The sequence below is a fragment of the Triticum urartu genome, chromosome 3A, assembly GCF_056163025.1.
Source record: "Triticum urartu cultivar PI428250 chromosome 3A, HENAU_Tu73, whole genome shotgun sequence".
NCBI classification, from domain to species: domain Eukaryota; kingdom Viridiplantae; phylum Streptophyta; class Magnoliopsida; order Poales; family Poaceae; genus Triticum; species Triticum urartu.
Genome location: NC_141875.1, coordinates 13482063 through 13501733, shown reverse-complemented (window position 1 = coordinate 13501733; position 19671 = coordinate 13482063).

Below are 19671 nucleotides of genomic sequence, written 5' to 3'. Positions count from 1 at the left end.
CTGCCACCCAAAATTGACCGCCGCCTTTTCTTCTTCTTCTTCTTCTTCTTCTTCTTTTAAAAATGTAAAAATAAAAGCGCACCTTTGAAGATTCGAAGATTGATCAACGGCGGTAAGGGCCATTTTTGCCTCACAAAAATCTGTGAGGGCCACTTGGATCAAAGAAATTTTCAACATTTATTACAATGTTTTTTCTTTTGGTTATGTAGGATTCCTTTTTCTTTTTGCGGACATACGTAGGATTCCGTATTAATAAAGCCACCCACCCAAGTGATAGAATACACAATGTACTTATTAAGGTGAGCTGATCGAAGAGAAATAAACAGAAAGCAATCCCAGAGCGCAAAAGGCGCACAAACGCGCACAACTAAACCTCTCTAGCCCGTCGTCGAGAAGAAGCATAGAAGATACACCGTCACGCCCTAAGGGATTATCGCACTCATCGACGCTGCCTCCAGGAGGATCACCAGCCCCCATATCGGCCGTTGGCGCGGGGCATTCGGGTCAACCAGTATCATCGCTGGGGCAGCCCTAGAAAATAGGCCGCCGGCGTAGAGGACCCTCCTTGGGCCAAATCCAATGCAGCCTTCGGAGCCCACCACAACCTAACCCTAGATTTACCGCCAATAGGGCAGGAGGACCCTGCGGTACCCTCGTCGGCTGCCTGTCATGGCTTGGCCCGAGCACACCCCCGCCCCACACCGATGAAGAGGTCAGTTCGCGTCGCCTGAAGGAGCCGGCACGTCGCGGCATCGGAGCATCGCACTCTAGCACACTGGGGCTCGAGACCGCGACACCACCACGAGGACACATGCAGTCCACCTCCGAGTGCCGACATCACCACCAAGCCTAGCCCCACCGTCACACGCCGGCCCACACACATGTCATGGCAGCATTGTCCACCTCCAAGTGTCGCATGCGATACATCCACCCCCACTACTTGGAGCATGGATGACACTAGATCCGGCGCTGCTACCTCCAACCACCTCCTCCACCCTGACGAGATTGTAAGTGCATCTAGTGCCACCCCTAGTTGGTTTTGGAGTATTGACGACAAACCTAGTTGAGGGACTAATGTGTTTGTGAGAATTGCAGGATAACACAGGTAGAAGTCCCTCATTGATTCGGTTTTCCTACCAGAGATGACCCCTAAAAATGTATGAAGACATTGATGTCAAAGATGGTATATGAAGATATTCACATTGAAGACTATGACAAGAGAAGACACCGCATGAAGCCCATGGAGCTCGAAGACTTAGATCTTTCATAGTTCTTTTTCTTTTTTGTTGAGTCATAGGAACCACCGTACTGTTAAGTGGGGTTCAAGAGAACCAGTCAGAATGACTGAAGTGATGCTTAAACAAAACCTATGTCTTCGAGTGAAGACTATGAGAGCGAATTTTGTCCAGAGTCGGACAAGTCAGCTTTGCTTGTAGCCCAAGTAAAGTTGCCGTGTGAGTTTGAAATCTGACCGTTGGAACACGTGTCAGTTCCTTAGTGACCCAGGGTCATTTCGGACAAATCAGGTCGGGTTGCCTAGTGGCTATAAATAGCCCACCCCCTACAACCATAAACGGTTGGCTGCTCAGATTCAGAGTACGGCTTTTGTCGTTTGCGAGGAACCCACCTCGAAGCCTTTGAGAGAGAATTCCTTGCGAGGATAAAGCCCTAACCACCCAGAGCCAAAGAGAATTGGGCATCACTTAAGTCTTCTTGTCTGTGTGATCTGAAGACTTATTACACTTGAGGACTGTGAATCCTCCAGCCGGTTAGGCGTCACGTTCTGAGCATCCAAGAGTCATTGTGGATTGCCGGTGAACGAAGTCTGTGAAGGTTTGGGAGTCTACCTTGAAGACTTACCAGAGTGATTGGGCGAGGTCTGTGTGACCTTAGCTCAAGGGGAATACGGTGAGGACTGGGTGTCCTGAGCTGCGTGTTCAGGACTGGGTGTCCGGGACAGTGTGTCCTCAGGTTTAAATACCTAGCCGCCCTAACCAGACGTACAGTTGTCACAACAACTGGAACTGGTCCAACAAATCATTGTCTTCAACGAGTCACTGGTTTCATCTTTCCCTTCCCTTTACTTACTGTTACTCCTTGTGAAGTCATTGTATGTTTGCACTATCTTTTGTCTTCACTGAGTGACAGTGTGTTCTGTTTGGCTTCATAATATCTTCCTACCTGATCCTTACTACATTGCTGCTATTAGTCATTGTGCTCTCACTTGATTGAATACTTGACTATGGTTTGCCTAGTGTAGTCTACCTTCCGCTGCATGGTAATAGGTTTATTTCTAGCGTTTGTCTTCGAAACTTCCACGTTTTGAAGACTTCCATAAAAATCGCCTATTCACCCCCCTCTAGTCGATATAACGCACTTTCAATTGGTATCAGAGCAAGGTGTTCTCTTGTTCTGTGTGATTCGGTTTAACCACCTGGAGTTTTAGCTATGTCGACTGCAAGGATAATTAAAGTCTTCGCTGCGTGCCCCATCTTCGATGGAACTGAATATCCCTACTGGAAGAATAAGATGCGCATGCATCTTGAAGCCATTGACGTCGACCTATGGTATGTCGTCAAGAACGGCGTTCCCAAGGCTGGAGAAGGTGTCACTGCTGCTGATGTCAAGAAGTTCGTTCAACTGGACTCTACTGCCAAGAATATCATATGTGGTCATCTGACCAAAGGACATTATGGCCGTGTGAGTGCTTTGGAAACATCTAAGCTGGTCTGGGACTGGCTATCCAAGGTCAACGAAGGCGTCTCAACCCAAAGAGATCAGAGAATCAGTGTCCTTCGCAACCTCTTCAACCGCTTCAAGCGAAATGACAATGAGAATGTCCAGCTCACGTTTGATTGACTCACTGACATCACAAATGAGCTTCAAGCCCTCGGCGCTACTGAGATCACCAAGCATGAAGTTGTCAAGACACCACTGAGATCACTCGACAGTTCGTTTGACACCCTAGCCCTGATGATTCAAGAACGACCTGATTTCAAGACACTCGATCCGTCCGACATACTTGAGAGGCTCAACACACATGAGTTTCAGCTTTCTGAGAAAAGAGATATCTACGGTCCAAACTATGGGCGAACTCGTGCCTTGAAGGCAAAAGCTGTCTCCTCATCTGAAGAAGAATCTGACAGCAGTTTTGATGATCCTGAAGACATTAGAAAGGAACTTGCTATGCTTGTGAAGAAGTTCCAAAAATTCACCAAGAAGAAAGGCTTCAGAAAGTCTTCACGATCAAGCTCAAGGAATGATAAAGTTTCTGCTCATGACTACAAGAAGAAAACATGCCACAAGTGTAAGAAAACTGACCACTTCATCTCTGAGTGTCCGCAGTGGGACAATGAGAACAGAAAGAAGAAGAAGAGCAAGGAATATGACTCTGACGACAAGAAGAAGAAGAAATACTCAAAGTCTTCTTCCAAGTCTTCCTCAAAGTCTTCATCACACAAGAAGAGCTCATCTGGCAAGGCACGTGCGTTTGTTGGCAAGGAAATGGATTCAGAGGAGGAGTCCGCTTCTGAGGAGGCGGAGGTGGAGTCTGAGGAGGAGTCCGATTCTGGCATTGCAAGTCTGGCTACAGCATACGTTGCCAAGTCCATCTTCAACACTGAAGACAATGACTTCACCACCGACACCGATGCAAATGACAAGGACTACTCTGCTCCTACCTACTGCTTCATGGCACGCGGTGCCAAGGTAAACACACGCACTACTCACTATCGAACATCTAGTGACGATGACTCTGATTGTGGTTCAAGACCCAGCTACAAAACACTTGCTAAAAATTGCAACTAAACAACAGAAAGCCATAGAACATATTCAAAAACTGTTAGACAAAAGCGATGATCTGTTGGGCGCTGAAATGACTCGATCTGAGTCCTTAATTGAAGACATAAAAAATCTTCACGTTAAGTATGAGGAACTTGAAAGTCGTCATGAAACGCTCTCAACAACTCATGAAAAGCTTTCCTATGATTATCTTCAAAGGAAGCAAGATCTTGAGAAATTGAGAGCGGCTCATGAAGATCTTCAAAAGGAAAACGAGTCACTTCGCGCCGAACAGATCAGTTCCGCTCAGGAAGGATTTGAACCACCATGTCTTAAATGCATTGAGCGTGATAATGCTACTTCTGTTGCTGAATATTCTACTGCTGCTACTGTTGCAATATCTTCAACTGTTGATGTGGTAACTAACCCCTCTGCTGAGGATACCACTACTATTGCTGATGAGAATGCTAGGTTGAAGACATTGCTTGAAACAGGGATGTACAAAAGTCTTAAAGGGCATCAGACACTATGTGATGTCCTCAAAAGGCAGATTCTGAATCGAAACCCGAGGAAAGAGGGTGTTGGGTTCGTAAGGAAAATGAATGCTGATGGATCTTACTGGAAACCCGAGCAGTATCCCAAAACCACATGGGTTGCTGCAAAGGAACCTTCAGCAGATCCATCCAATCTATCTGGCTTCACTTGTGCTAACCCCATTGTCATTGATGAATCCTTTGATGCAAACTATAAACTGTTTAAGAATCAGAATGGTGAAGTGTTTGCCAGGTACATTGGTACTAACTACAGGAATGGACCGCCTATGAAGAAGATCTGGGTGCCCAAAAGGTGTTTGGAAAATCTTCCTGTGAATGTCGTCATGACACCACAGATGAAGAAGACTAACCCCAAACCACAAGCTTCATACGGCCCAAAGGCTTCATACATTCAGAGGACTCACCTGAGTCGCACTAACGCAAATGTTTTGCAGGGAAACCATACTCAGGCCTATGAATATGAGCGCGGTTCATCAAACCGCCATGTTCATAAGACCAAGAACTATTCTGCTTATTCTTATGAGTACTATTGTCCGCCTGCAAGACTTTTTGCTAGAGCTCCAAAGCCAAAGTTCTCAGACGCTGCACTTAGACTTATTGCTTCTAAGCCACCCTTGAAGATGTGGGTGGCTAAGAAAACTTAACTCTCTTTTGCAGGGAAAGGTCTCCAGCAGAAAACCAAAATCGTCTGACGCTATTGCTGGGGACCTTAAACATCTTGTAGGGCGCAAGATCAAATGCCCTAATGGTCTTACTATGTACTTCATTCCTGAATCGCTTGCTACTCTCCCTATCAGTCCTAATCTGGATCTAAGCTTTCATAACCCACTGGTTCGTCAAATGTTTTTGCTTCACAACTCTCTTCGTGAAGCCTATCCCCCTAACTACACTATAGGGTACGACACCAGCATCTTCAGAATGGATTATTGATAGTGGGTGTACCAACCACATGACTGGCAAAAGAAGCCTTCTTATGGACTCAACCTTACGTCCATCCGACAAGAGCCACATCACATTTGCTGACACTGGTAAAAGTAAGGTATTGGGTCTAGGTAGAGTTGCAATCTCAAAGGATCAACACATGGATAAAGTCATGCTTGTTGAATCCCTTGGCTTCAACTTAATGTCTGTCTCAATGCTTTGCGATTTGAACATGATCGTAATATTTGGAAAATATCGTTGCCTTGTTCTAATGGAATTTGACAAGTCTCTAGTGTTTGGAAAATATCGAAAAGATGATTTGTACGTGGTAGATTTCTCAGCAGGACCACAACTTGCCGTATGTCTTCGAGCAAAAGCTTCAGAATGCTGGCTCTGGCATCGGAGGCTTGGGCATGCTGGCATGAGGAACCTCCACACCCTTGCAAAGAAGAAGCATGTCATAGGCATCGAGGGCGTCAAGTTCAAGAAAGATCACTTATGCGGTGCCTGTGAAGCAGGGAAGATGACGAGGGCCAAACATCCCTCGAAAACAATCATGACAACTACTCGACCCTTCGAATTGCTCCACATGGATCTTTTCGGTCCCACTCATTACTCAACTCTTACTACTACTGCTTGTCTCTATGGCTTTGTCATTGTTGATGATTATTCTAGATATACTTGGGTGCACATAATCCTCTACAAGACTGAAGTGCAGGATGTCTTCAGACGCTTCGCCAGTCGAGCAATGAACAACTATGGCGCCAAGATAAAGCACATCAGAAGTGACAATGGCACTGAATTCAAGAACACTGGCCTTGATACATATCTTGATACCTTGAGCATCACACATGAATTCTCAGCCCCGTACACGCCACAGCAGAATGGCGTCGTTGAACGCAAGAACAGAACACTCATTGAGATGGCCAGAACGATGCTAGATGAATACAAGACTCCAAGAAAATTCTGGCCTGAAGCCATTGATACTGCATGCCATACAATCAATCGTGTTTATCTTCACAAGCTTCTGAACAAGACATCTTATGAGCTCCTTACTGGCAAGAAGCCAAATGTCAGTTACTTCAGAGTATTTGGTGCAAGGTGCTGGATCAAGGATCCACATCACACTTTAAAATTTGCACCAAAAGCACATGAGGGTTTTATGCTTGGATATGGAAAGGATTCGCACTCCTACAGAGTCTTCAATCTCTTTCATTATAAAGTGGTTGAAACAGTGGATGTGCGGTTTGATGAGACTAACGGTTCACAAAGAGAGCACCTCCCAAATGTGCTAGATGAAGTTCCATCCAGCGAATCAATCAAGCTAATGGGAACTGGAGAAATCATACCTTCTGAAGCTCAACCTGAAGAGGAACTTATCATCTCCACACCAGACCAACCTGAAGACAATGCTTAGCCTGAAGGCATTCCCTCTAACAACGACAATGATCAGCAAGAGCAAAATCTTCGCCCTGTACATCCTCGTGTTGCCAATGAAGTGCAGATTGAAAGAATAATTGATAGCATCAATGCACCCGGTCCGCTCACTCGTTCAAGGGCAACTCAGCTAGCAAATTTCTGTGGGCACTTCGCATTCGTCTCAATAACAGAACCCAAGAAAGTTGAAGAAGCCTTCATGGAACCTGAATGGATTCAAGCTATGCAAGAAGAGCTTCAACAGTTTGAGCTGAATAATGTATGGGAACTGGTTAAGCGTCCTGATCCTCGGAAGCACAACATAATAGGCACCAAATGGATATACCGCAACAAGCAAGATGAGCATGGTCAAGTTGTCAGAAACAAAGCTCGTCTCGTTGCTCAAGGATATACTCAAGTGGAAGGCATTGACTTCGATGAAACATTTGCTCCTGTGGCTAGACTTGAAGCCATACGCATACTGCTGGCCTATGCCAATCATCACAACATACTTCTATATCAAATGGATGTGAAGAGCGCCTTTCTCAATGGCAAGATTGAAGAAGAAGTATATGTTGCACAACCGCCTGGCTTTGAAGATCCAAAACATCCTGACATGGTATACAAGCTCAACAAGGCACTGTATGGCCTCAAACAAGCCCCTCGGGCCTGGTATGACACACTCAAATACTTCCTGAAGAGCAAAGGCTTCATACCTGGTTCCCTCGACCCCACTCTCTTCACGAAGACATATGATGGTGATGAAGGAAATATGCCCTAGAGGCAATAATAAAGTTATTATTTATTTCCTTATTTCATGATAAATGTTTATTATTCATGCTAGAATTGTATTAACCGGAAACATAATACATGTGTGAATACATAGACAAACAAAGTGTCACTAGTATGCCTCTACTTGACTAGCTCGTTAATCAAAGATGGTTATGTTTCCTAACCATGAACAATGAGTTGTTATTTGATTAATGAGGTCACATCATTAGTTGAATGATCTGATTGACATGACCCATTCCATTAGCTTAGCACCTGATCGTTTAGTATGTTGCTATTGCTTTTCTTCATGACTTATACATGTTCCTATGACTATGAGATTATGCAACTCCCGTTTGCCGGAGGAACACTTTGGGTGCTACCAAACGTCACAACGTAACTGGGTGATTATAAAGGAGCATTACAGGTGTCTCCAAAGGTAGATGTTGGGTTGGTGTATTTCGAGATTAGGATTTGTCACTCCGATTGTCGGAGAGGTATCTCTGGGCCCTCTCGGTAATACACATCACATAAGCCTTGCAAGCATTACAACTAATATGTTAGTTGTGAGATGATGTATTACGGAACGAGTAAAGAGACTTGCCGGTAACGAGATTGAACTAGGTATTGGATACCGACGATCGAATCTCGGGCAAGTAACATACCGATGACAAAGGGAACAACGTATGTTGTTATGCGGTCTGACCGATAAAGATCTTCGTAAAATATGTAGGAGCCAATATGGGCATCCAGGTCCCACTATTGGTTATTGACCGGAGACGTGTCTCGGTCATGTCTACATTGTTCTCGAACCGTAGGGTCCGCACGCTTAAGGTTTCGATGACAGTTATATTATGAGTTTATGAGTTTTGATGTACCGAAGGAGTTCGGAGTCCCGGATGAGATCGGGGACATGACGAGGAGTCTCGAAATGGTCGAGACGTAAAGATCGATATATTGGACGACTATATTCGGACATCGGAAAGGTTCCGAGTGATTCGGGTATTTTTGGGAGTACCGGGTAGTTACGGGAGAAGTAATGGGCCTTGATGGGCTTTAGTGGGAAGAGGAAAAAGGCTGCTGCGCCCCCCTCCCCTCTAGTCCGAATTGGACTAGGGAAAAGGGGGCCGGCCACCTTTCCTACTCCTCCACTTCCTTCTCCCTTCCTCCCCTCTTGATGGACTCCTACTAGGACTTGGAATCCTAGTAGGACTCCCATCCTGGCCGCACCAATAGCCTTGGCCGGCCTCCTCCTCCTCCATCCTTTATATACTGAGGCAAGGGACACCCCATAGACACACAAGTTGATCCACGTGATCTATTCTTTAGCCGTGTGCGGTGCCCCCTGCCACCATATACCTCGATAATACTGTAGCGGAGTTTAGGCGAAGCCCTGCTGCAGTAGTACATCAAGATCGTCACCACGCCGTCGTGCTGACGGAACTCCTCCCCAAAGCTTTGCTGGATCGGAGTCCGGGGATCGTCATCGAGCTGAACGTGTGCTAAGAACTCGGAGATGCCGGAGTAACGGTGCTTGGATCGGTCGGATCGGGAAGAAGACGTACGGCTACTTCCTCTACGTTGTGTCAACGCTTCCGTTGCGATCTACAAGGGTACGTAGATCATACTCTCCCCTCGTTGCTATGCATCACCATGATCTTGCGTGCGCGTAGGAATTTTTTTTGAAATTACTACGTTCCCCAACAGGTGAACTGTTTGTGTGCCAAATATATGTGGATGACATTATCTTCGGCTGCACCAATCAGAAGTACAGTGAAGAGTTTGGATATATGATGCAAGAGCAATATCATATGTCCATGATGGGAGAGCTAAAGTTCTTCCTCGGTCTTCAAATACGACAGCAACGCAACGGCATCTTCATATCACAAGAGAAGTATCTCAAAGATTGCCTGAAGAAGTACGGTATGCAAGACTGCAAAGGCTTCACGACTCCAATGCCAGCCAAGCATCATCTGGGTCCTGACAACAATGGTAAAGAATTCGATCAAAAGGTATACCGCTCCATGATTGGTCCTTTGCTTTATCTATGTGCATCTAGGCCAGATATTATGCTTAGTGTTTGCATGTGTGCTCGATTTCAAGCGGCACCAAAGGAGTCGCATCACTTAGCTGTGAAGCGAATTCTTCGATATTTGGCTCACACCCCAACTCTAGGATTATGGTATCCAAAGGGCTCAGAGTTTGATCTGGTTGGATTCTCGGATGCTGATTATGCTGGTGACAAAGTGGATCGCAAGTCTACATCAGGCACATGTCACTTTCTGGGACGATCACTTGTATGTTGGTCTTCAAAGAAGCAGAACTGTGTATCTCTCTCCACTGCTGAATATGAATACATTGCTGCTGGATCTTGCTGCGCTCAGCTTCTGTGGATGAAGCAAACACTCAAGGACTATGGCATTCATTTGGAGCAAGTGCCACTCTACTGCGACAACGAAAGCGCCATCAAGATTGCCAACAACCCAGTTCAGCACTCGAAGACAAAGCACATTGAAATTCGTCATCACTTTCTCAGAGATCATGTTGTGAAGGAAGATATTGATATCATACACGTCAACACTGAAGAGCAATTGTCAGATATCTTCACCAATCCCTTGGATGAGAAGAGATTTTGCAAGTTACGGTGTGAGCTAAATATCTTGGAATCCTCAAATGTCCTGTGATCAGGCACACACCCTAACACTTATGCATATTGATGACTTAGATGTGCAACACACGAAGTAAAGTATATCTTCAATCAATGAAGACATACATTCTAAGTGTGAATACATTAATGTGGAATTTGACTTCGGAGCGCCATGATAATTGTGCGCCGTGTCTGGGTCTAATACTTCCTATACGGTGGGTAACGCCACCACCAAAAGTTCTGTTTGAAGCGTTTTACTCATGGCGTTACATTTGCTATGTCTTCACATTTGATTTGGCTTCAATCTCAACATGTCTTCATGATTATCTTCACTATGTTGATTATATATATATAAACTAGTGTTCTGTCCTCTACAGCATTCACTTATAGCTATGTCTTCTTGTTGAATCTTTTGAACTAAGTGAATGTGATCGGACCCTAACCTCTCTATGCTATCTATCTCAAACTCTATCTCTCCAAATCATATGCATTCTATTGAAACTGTCGAATGTCTTCTCTGCGTCCTTGTCAGCAGAAGATACAGAGACAACCACTAAGTCCGTTTTGAATGCTCATTCCTTCACATGAAACCCGGAGAAGTGGGAACGACCACCCGACAATCCAGGCGTGCGTGGGACGTGGAACAAACCCCAATATGCTGCATGATGGCCACGTGTTCCTCAGATGCGAATCGCCAGGGCCACCTGTGTAATAACGCAGTGCCGCCCCTGTACCTATAAATACACACCTCACAGCGGTCATTATCTCTTCTTCCACTCTCGCACGAACCCTAGCGCCACTGCTAGCCCTCGACTACGCCGGCGAAGCGCTTCGCTGCCGCAACCTCTCCGACGCCGTCTTCACGCCGACCGCGGACATCGTCCTCTCCGCCGTCACCGTAGGTCTCCTCCGTCGCCAAGTTAGGGCACGGAAGATTGAACTTCTCGGCCTCCTCTTCCACTCAGTCTAGCAGTTCTTCGTGTGATAAATAAAACCTTCTTTTTACGGCCCCTTAGATCCTATAGCTTTATCACTTTCTACCACAAGCAGTTTCTATTCACACAAGTTGGATCTCTTTCATACTGCATCTCATTACATGCCTAGTATATTCACTTATGCTTCATAAAGTAGTAGATTCCTCACTTGTACTGATCCGTGGATTCGTACAAATCTGGAACCAACTCCTTATCTATGAGTGAATGTCTTCGCACGATGAGGTCAATGTCTTCTAAACTGATTTATCTTCAAAATCTTCTGAGAATGCATATGACCTCTTCCCCTTCCCTCGCACCTTAATGCTGTCACGGGTACATGTCCGTGGGAGAATCCCTTGGTTCTCATAGTCTGCATTCATTTGCAGAATTCTTACAACATCATATAAATTCTCCTGAAGCCAGTTCCTGTTTGTCCAGCAAGCGAAAATCTTTGAAGCCTTTGAACGTGTTGAAGCCATTCAGTTTGAAGTTCATGGCTGCAGAGAAATCAGTAAGGAAGGGTGGCAGACAGCGTCGTGGGGGAACATCAAGAGATTTGCCCGATGACCTCTCAGAGCTTTACAAGACAGATCCTGAAGAGGATTACAATCAGTGCAAGACCCGAATCCAATGGATTCAAAGATATTGGGCGGAACAATGGTTCAAATACCGGTTTGTGACCCAGGAATATGCTGAGAAAAATGCCATCAAGCGAACTTGGGGAGACATCGTATACAAAAATCTTCAACCCAGGTCCAGGGATGAAGCCATTGAACAAGGCTTCTATCCCTGCATGGTCCGTGGGCCACAGCCTGCAGATGCACACCCATCGTCACTACTATGGTGTCGTGACGACAATCTGTTTAAGCGCAACTTTCAGTTTGCCAAGAACTCAGCGAAGCAGAATAAGAAGTCTTTGGGATTAGACTTCAACCCTGGTCCTTCTGCTCCAAGGGCTAACGGCACACGAGATGCAGAACCCAATGTCGTCGGTCCTTTCTACAACCTTGAAGGTCTCATCACCCATATCTTGGTTCAAGGGACAGCCGTGAATGAGCCTGCAGCTGACGCTGAATCAGATGAAGCGCCTGCAGCGCCGAAGCCAAAGAAGTTGAAGCAGCCTAAAGCTTCAAAGCCTGCCTCTTCACCAAAAATCTCATGGGCGAAGCCACTGGCAACTGCACCTCCTGAAGACAGTGTGCAGCCTGAAGATTTGTCACGCATCTCCAAGCTCCAGAAGGTCAAGATGCCTCTGCCACACACCGGCCAAGAGCTAACAGCTGCTGCCATTCTGTGTAATGATGCCATTGATCTGTCAAGTGATGAAGATCTTGCAGATGACGCTCTTGAGCAACTCATCAAGAGCAAAGAAGAAGCAGAAATCTTCAATTATCTGCCTCTCTTTGATGTAACAATCATCCACAACTTCATTGATGAGTGGTTTGACATGCCAAACATCAGCTTCGAAGATCTGCAACTACCCATTGGCCTTAGTGTCGCCTTCCATGGCGCCATTGCTTCAGAGTTAGCCATCGCCCAGCGCATTGTTGAACTGAAGCAGAAGATTGACTTTGAGAAATCTCAGTTCAAGAAGCATATGGCCAAGCTCAGCGTGCAAGACGTGAAGAACTTCAAGATTATGCTGCACGAGCTCAAGGAAGCCTTTCTCAAGAAACGTGCAGAAGCTCAGGGTTCTCGTGAGCGCATGAAGGTCCTGGCTGACAGGTGTGTGCAAGCCTACAATGAGGCTGAGAAGCGCAATGCCCTTGGGCGTCCTGGCATTGACCCCAGGATGACTGCCAAGAAGAAGAAGAAGCCCACTATGGCTGAACCCGACGCACCAAGGCAGGAAGCAGATCCCATTGTCTTCCCAACTAGCATGACTGGCCCAAAGCCAAAGGCCAGGTTAACCGCTTCAGAACTGAAGAAGACCAGGACTGCTAAGGCTGAAGCAAGGAAGAGGAAACATCCTAAAGCCTCTGCTACTGCCCCCTCCAAGAAGAAAAGAAAGACCAAGAAGGAACGGGCTGCTCCCACAGAGCCCTTAATTGTTGAACCCATTTCCATGGTTCACCCTGACGCTGAACCACAAGAACGTCAACTGACTGTCCATGAGTCTGCTTTCACAGAGGCTCATGAAGCTGAAGACTTTCCAGCAGCTGATCCCATCGCCGCTGAAGAGATTGGTCACCATGACCATGTTGAAGATGATGCAGTCCTTCCTCAGCTAGAGCACCAACAGGTATCATCGCCCGTGATAACGCACAGCGAGCTCATCAGCATTGGTCGTCCACTGACGCCAATTGCTCAGGATGCTTCATGGGCTGATCGCCCACAAGAGGAAGAAGACTTTGAGGCCCAGCCAACACCAACTCCACAGGCGTCGCCCGCGTTGCGCAGGCTTCGCAAAGGTCCAAGGCCCCCAGTCTCTGCGTCTGAAGGTAAAACTGCTGAAGATATTCCGGCTGCATCAGCCGATGAAGAAGAAGCCCCACAAGCTGCTACTCCCCTGTCCCACCAAGAAGCGGTTCTCGAGGAGAACGTGGTTGTGACCGACCCTCCAGCTCGTCAAGTGGAGGTTGAAAATCTTGAGGCTGCCACCACCAACACCACTGAAGCCACTGACACTGTCATGGCTGAAGCTAATGTGGAGCCCTCACCATCAAAAGCACCAGAAGTCAGCGAAGCCACTGATCCCACTGCTTCTGTTCCTGTGTCTACTGCCGGTCCCCAGTTCGACTATCATGTTGAGCACATACCTCAGGTACAGAAGCCAATCCCAAGATTGCCCAGGTTCCCAGGTCCTGCATCAGCACCTGGCTCCTTTAATATCAATGGCTTCAGAGCAGACAACACATTCTTCAATAGCTCCAGGAACCCCTACTCAAGGGAAAGAATATCATTTGATCGGTTCTGGAGCTATCCGCAGTGAAGCTATTACTCCTGCATTCTTTACAATCAAGGTCACATCTTCCCACACAAGCGTCTTGACATTGAAGCAATAGCTGGTCTGCCCTATCTGGAAGAAGCTCTGGATTGCTTCAAAGAGGTTGGATTGCTGCCGTTCGTCACTGACCAAGAGCATTGGAATGAAGAGTTGCTGCTCCAATTCTATGCCACACTTCACATCCGCGGGTATAACAGAGATCCGAAGACTTGGGTCCTGGAGTGGATGACAGGAAACGTTCATCATGAAGCCAAAGCCTTTGACATCATTGAGCTCACTGGTTTGCCCACTCCTGGCGATCTCTACGAACATGGCTGTCAGCTTCATAGTGAAGCTGTTAAGAGCATCTTTCAGAAGCCTGAACCTAACATGAGTCAGATGCTCAGTATGATGAAGCCATTGCCCCAAGATGCTGCTTATCCCACGGAGTTCTTCGTTGAAGACCTTGAGTATCTGCCAAGGACTATTTATCACATCATAAGGCGAACTCTCTGGCCAATCAAAGGACATTCTCCACATGCCAAGCTGGAAGGTGCAATGAAGACTTTGGTCTTCTATATTCTTCATGGAAAATGCTTCAATGAACAGGACTTCTTCATTCGCCAACTTGCTGCATCAGGCTCTGATCTGTATGGCTTGAAGTTCTACGCCCCATGGGTAATGCGGCTGATCAAACTTCACTCCGCTATCTCATATCAGCCATCTGCTCACAATCATCGGATCTTTTTGCCTGATGTGGATATGTCTATTGAAGCCATCTATCCTGAGCCTGCCAAGGAACCTCTAAGTCTTCAGAATGCAGAGCATCAAAGTTTTTCTCAGAACATTGAAGGCGTTGAAGCAGTAACTCATGTGTATCCTTTGGCTGGCACTACACGTGCACCGCATCCTGCTCTCACTGAAGCCACTGATAGCACCATTGCCCAACGACCCAAGAAGCGCACTCGTGTTCTCAATGACCGAGAGCTTCTGGTGGCTCTTCATCAGAAACAGGATAGGCATCATGACTGGCTGAAGCGTCAAATGCAAAGCCTCTTGGTGGATGTTAATCGCATTCGCAATCTTGCCACCAAGAATGCCTTTGTTGCTCATGAAACCTCTCGACGCACATGGAAAGGGCTGACGCTGCTGTGTTCTGAAGATGATCTTCAAGAGGATGGCTTCTCTGAGCGCTTCAAGTTTGACTCCACACCTCCTCGAAGGGCAGTGCTGCGACGAACTCCATCTCTTGAAGACTCTGAGTTCTCTTCCTCTGCTGCAACTGTGAATGCCAGAGTGATCGAGGATGAAGACGATGCTACTTCACCGCCACCTCCTTCAGCACGCTTCGACACTGCTCCAAGTTCTTCTGCACCGCCGACCACCACCGACGACCCTGCTGCTTCACCTACTCTTCATGGGAACGAGTAGATGCTCTATGTCTTCGAACCTTTTTGGTCCTTAATGAAAAAAGGGGGAGAAGCATACGAGTTTGATAGTCTTCAAATGGGTCCATATGGGCGGGTGCTTTATATTTTGCTTCGTGTTTACAACTCTCGTTTTGATACATTTGGTTCTTTGAGTTGTAACACTTAAACTCAATGGTCGTCTGCTACTTATTTGCCACCTTGTGATGCGATGATAAATTCCGCATGTGCGACGATAAATTCCGCACTTAGATCATTTTGCAGACGTCCATTTTCCATTATGCATGTCATTATCTTCACATACCTTCACATGCATAGTGGATTGTCATCATAAGTTGAAGAGGATCTCCACAAGCACAACCTGCCATGTGCATTTGCATTCCAAAAGCAAATTACTTATATGCACATCTTCAGGGGGAGCCATTGCAACTTATGAAGACAATTCCTTATCCTTTACAATTTCACATATTATATTCCCCGTTGAAAACTTCAACAAGTTTGTCATCAATCACCAAAAAGGGAGAGATTGTAAGTGCATCTAGTGCCACCCCTAGTTGGTTTTGGAGTATTGACGACAAACCTAGTTGAGGGACTAATGTGTTTGTGAGAATTGCAGGATAACACAGGTAGAAGTCCCTCATTGATTCGGTTTTCCTACTAGAGATGACCCCTAAAAATGTATAAAGACATTCATGTCAAAGGTGGTATATGAAGATATTCACATTGAAGACTATGACAAGAGAAGACACCGCATGAAGCCTATGGAGCTCGGAGACTTAGATCTTTCGTAGTTCTTTTTCTTCTTTGTTGAGTCATAGGAACCATCATACTGTTAAGTGGGGTCCAAAAGAACCAGTCAGAATGACTAAAGTGATGCCTAAACAAAACCTATGTCTTCGAGTGAAGACTATGAGAGCGAATCTTGTCCAGAGTCGGACAAGTCAGCTTTGCTTGTAGCCCAAGTAAAGTTGTCGTGTGAGTTTGAAATCTGACCGTTGGAACACGTGTCAGTTCCTTAGTGACCCAGGGTCATTTCGGACAAATCAGGTCGGGTTGACTAGTGGCTATAAATAGCCCACCCCCTACAACCATAAACAGTTGTCTGCTCAGATTCAGAGTACGGTTTTTGTCGTTTGAGAGCAACCCACCTCGAAGCCTTTGAGAGAGAATTCCTTGCGAGGATAAAGCCCTAACCACCCAGAGCCAAAGAGAATTGGGCATCACTTAAGTCTTCTTGTCTGTGTGATCTGAAGACTTATTACACTTGAGGACTGTGAATCCTCCAGCCGGTTAGGCGTCACGTTCTGAGCATCCAAGAGTCATTGTGGATTGCCGGTGAACGAAGTCTGTGAAGGTTTGGGAGTCTACCTTGAAGACTTACCAGAGTGATTGGGCGAGGTCTGTGCGACCTTAGCTCAAGGGGAATACGGTGAGGACTGGGTGTCCTCAGGTTTAAATACCTAGCCGCCCTAACCAGACGTACAGTTGTCACAGCAACTGGAACTGGTCCAACAAATCATTGTTTTCAACGAGTCACTGGTTTCATCTTTCCCTTCCCTTTACTTACTGTTACTCCTTGTGAAGTCATTGTATGTTTGCACTATCTTTTGTCTTCACTGAGTGACTGTGTGTTCTATTTGGCTTCATAATATCTTCCTACCTGATCCTTACTACATTGCTGCTATTAGTCATTGTGCTCTCACTTGATTGAATACTTGACTATGGTTTGCCTAGTGTAGTCTACCTTCCGCTGCATGGTAATAGGTTTATTTCTAGCGTTTGTCTTCGAAACTTCCACATTTTGAAGACTTTCATAAAAATCGCCTATTCACCCCCCCTCTAGTAGATATAACGCACTTTTAGAGATGCAACGACACACCAAGGTCGTCGCCCGATCCCACTGATAGCATGCGAGTGCACATGATTTAGTTGTAACCTTTTCGAAGTAAAAATATCAATATCACAGGGAGCACACTAAATGACTTGTGTTCCTTGCAGTGAATTATTACGAAGTTCCTTCAACATTTTTTGGCATATGATCAAAAGTTTCTAGGTTTGAATTCTTTTTTTTTCTTCACAGTCATGAAGTTGCGTGGAATTTCGTTATTATGTTGCGAGTGGAAACCGGTTGTCAAGGATATACATTACGAAAGTGGTGAAGAAATTTAGGATCGACGTCGTTAGACTAATCGCCCTGATACAATGTAGAATTGTAGGCTGCCTAGAATAATTTTATTGCCGTTATGTTTTAGTGATCCGACTCTCGATATGATGTAATTCCTCCATGTACTTATACAAGGCCACTATGAAATATACATTTTGCCTCTATATAAGACCACCAACAGTAATCGAGGCAAACATTAATGAGGTTTTCTCATACTAGAAATTTGTTTAATACTTGCATGCATCTAGTCATAATGACGCTCTGCTACTTCCTCCATTAAGTTTTCTTGCATGCATGCGGTGTATTAAATGTTCCCAATAAACGAGAAAAAAAGGTTAGGTTGCAAACATGTATTAAATTTTATCTTGATATCTGTAATTTGAGTTTGTGGCTTTGTGTATAAAAATGAAGGGAGCACACATAGAGTACAATGTGAAAGAAAGAGACTTAGAGTATTATAAGACAAGTTACATGTGGTTTAAACTTATTCTATTATGATCCTCATATAAAAGAAGATACTTGGATGACATATATAGTACTCCCTTTGTAAACTAATATAAGAGTGTTTAGATAACTAAAGTAGTGATCTAAACGCTCTTATATTAGTTTACAGAGGGAGTATATCTTTATTACAGATATAGTATTAATCATTCTTTGAGTGGGATTGACATTTTTATTTACGAGCCAGGCCAACAACTCCCATGTACTTTGAGGCCGGACAAACCGTGATGCCGTCGTCTCAACTATTAACCACGGTTCACATCACACTGCATTGCAGGGTCGAGTTTCAAAAAGAAAGCAGGTCCAGTTCCGTCCTTCACGTGGGTGGCTACTCCTGCACTAGGCCTCTACTTGATCCTACCTCCCTGACTGACCTGCACTGCTATCTACTCCTATATCACAAGAAGAGATATTGGAGACACTCCCATCTATTTGTACTGGAGATAGCATCCGTATTTTGCTTCTTGTCTCTCTTGTCTCTCTCACTTTCTCTTGTTCCTTGTTCTCCATTTATCCTAATCATGAACTGGAATTAGAGATCGGCCACGTCTAACCTTCATTTGCATTTTACATCAAGCAAAGAAGTTTCATCCTTTTTTATACTCGTACTTTTTCTGCTTCTACTATACTACTCTATCCGTATCCAAATATAAGACGTTTTTGCAGTTTAACTTTGATATAGGGTAAGTATGTTATTGCAGCCGTTTTCTTCTACTTGTCCATCTAGCTTGTGCTGCATATGTTTTTTCTGGCATGGCTTCTAGAAATTGAAATGTGAATCTCGATATGAAAGATGCAAGAACAAATGTTCCCCTCCACCCCTCACAAGTGTAACGACTACAAAAATCACACTTAGGGCCTGTTTGAAACTCCCCCACTCCGTGCTTCTCCAACTCCATGCGCAGAGGCGCAGAGCCGGACCGAATGGCTGAGCCCTGTGGAGTGGGCTTCGCGAAGCACTGCCTTCCTCTAGTGCAAAACTTCGAAGCAGCTCAAGCCCGGCTTCGGGAAATGCAGAAGGGAGGAGTTCGGCATAATTACAAGAGGATGCCACCACCAAGTTGGAAAAAATGTTTCGCACCACTCATATCTGAGGGATGTTCCCTGAATCTGTACGCAGCAACCCCTCTACCCTCGACATATCTTCCGCTCGTAACCTACCCAGCGCCACCGGTCGCTGCCGCCGCGCCCGATTCCACCCCTTCGCCGGTCGGCGAGCCTCTCAGCCAGTAGATTCGACCATTCTAGCCTCGTTCCCGCTGGATCCCATCCCGAAGGAGCATTTCCCCCGCGTCAGCCAGGAGAAACAACCCCACTGGCAGGAGACGACCACCTTGACGCCATTGATGCTGGTGTCACCATGTTGTCCTATGAGCCAGGCTCCTCGCCCTCGACCCCTCTCCCCAACCCAAGGTGAGACCACCTTTGCTTCTTTCATATGGCAGTCATGGTGATGCTACTGTAACATGTGCTGGGAATAGCTGCCAAGCGAGCTGGACGCAGAGAAATAACCAGGTGAAGTGAGAGGCTAGCTCAAGAAGCTGGATTTGTAGAATTTTGAGAAGTTAGTGAGTTTCAAAACACGCCCTTAAT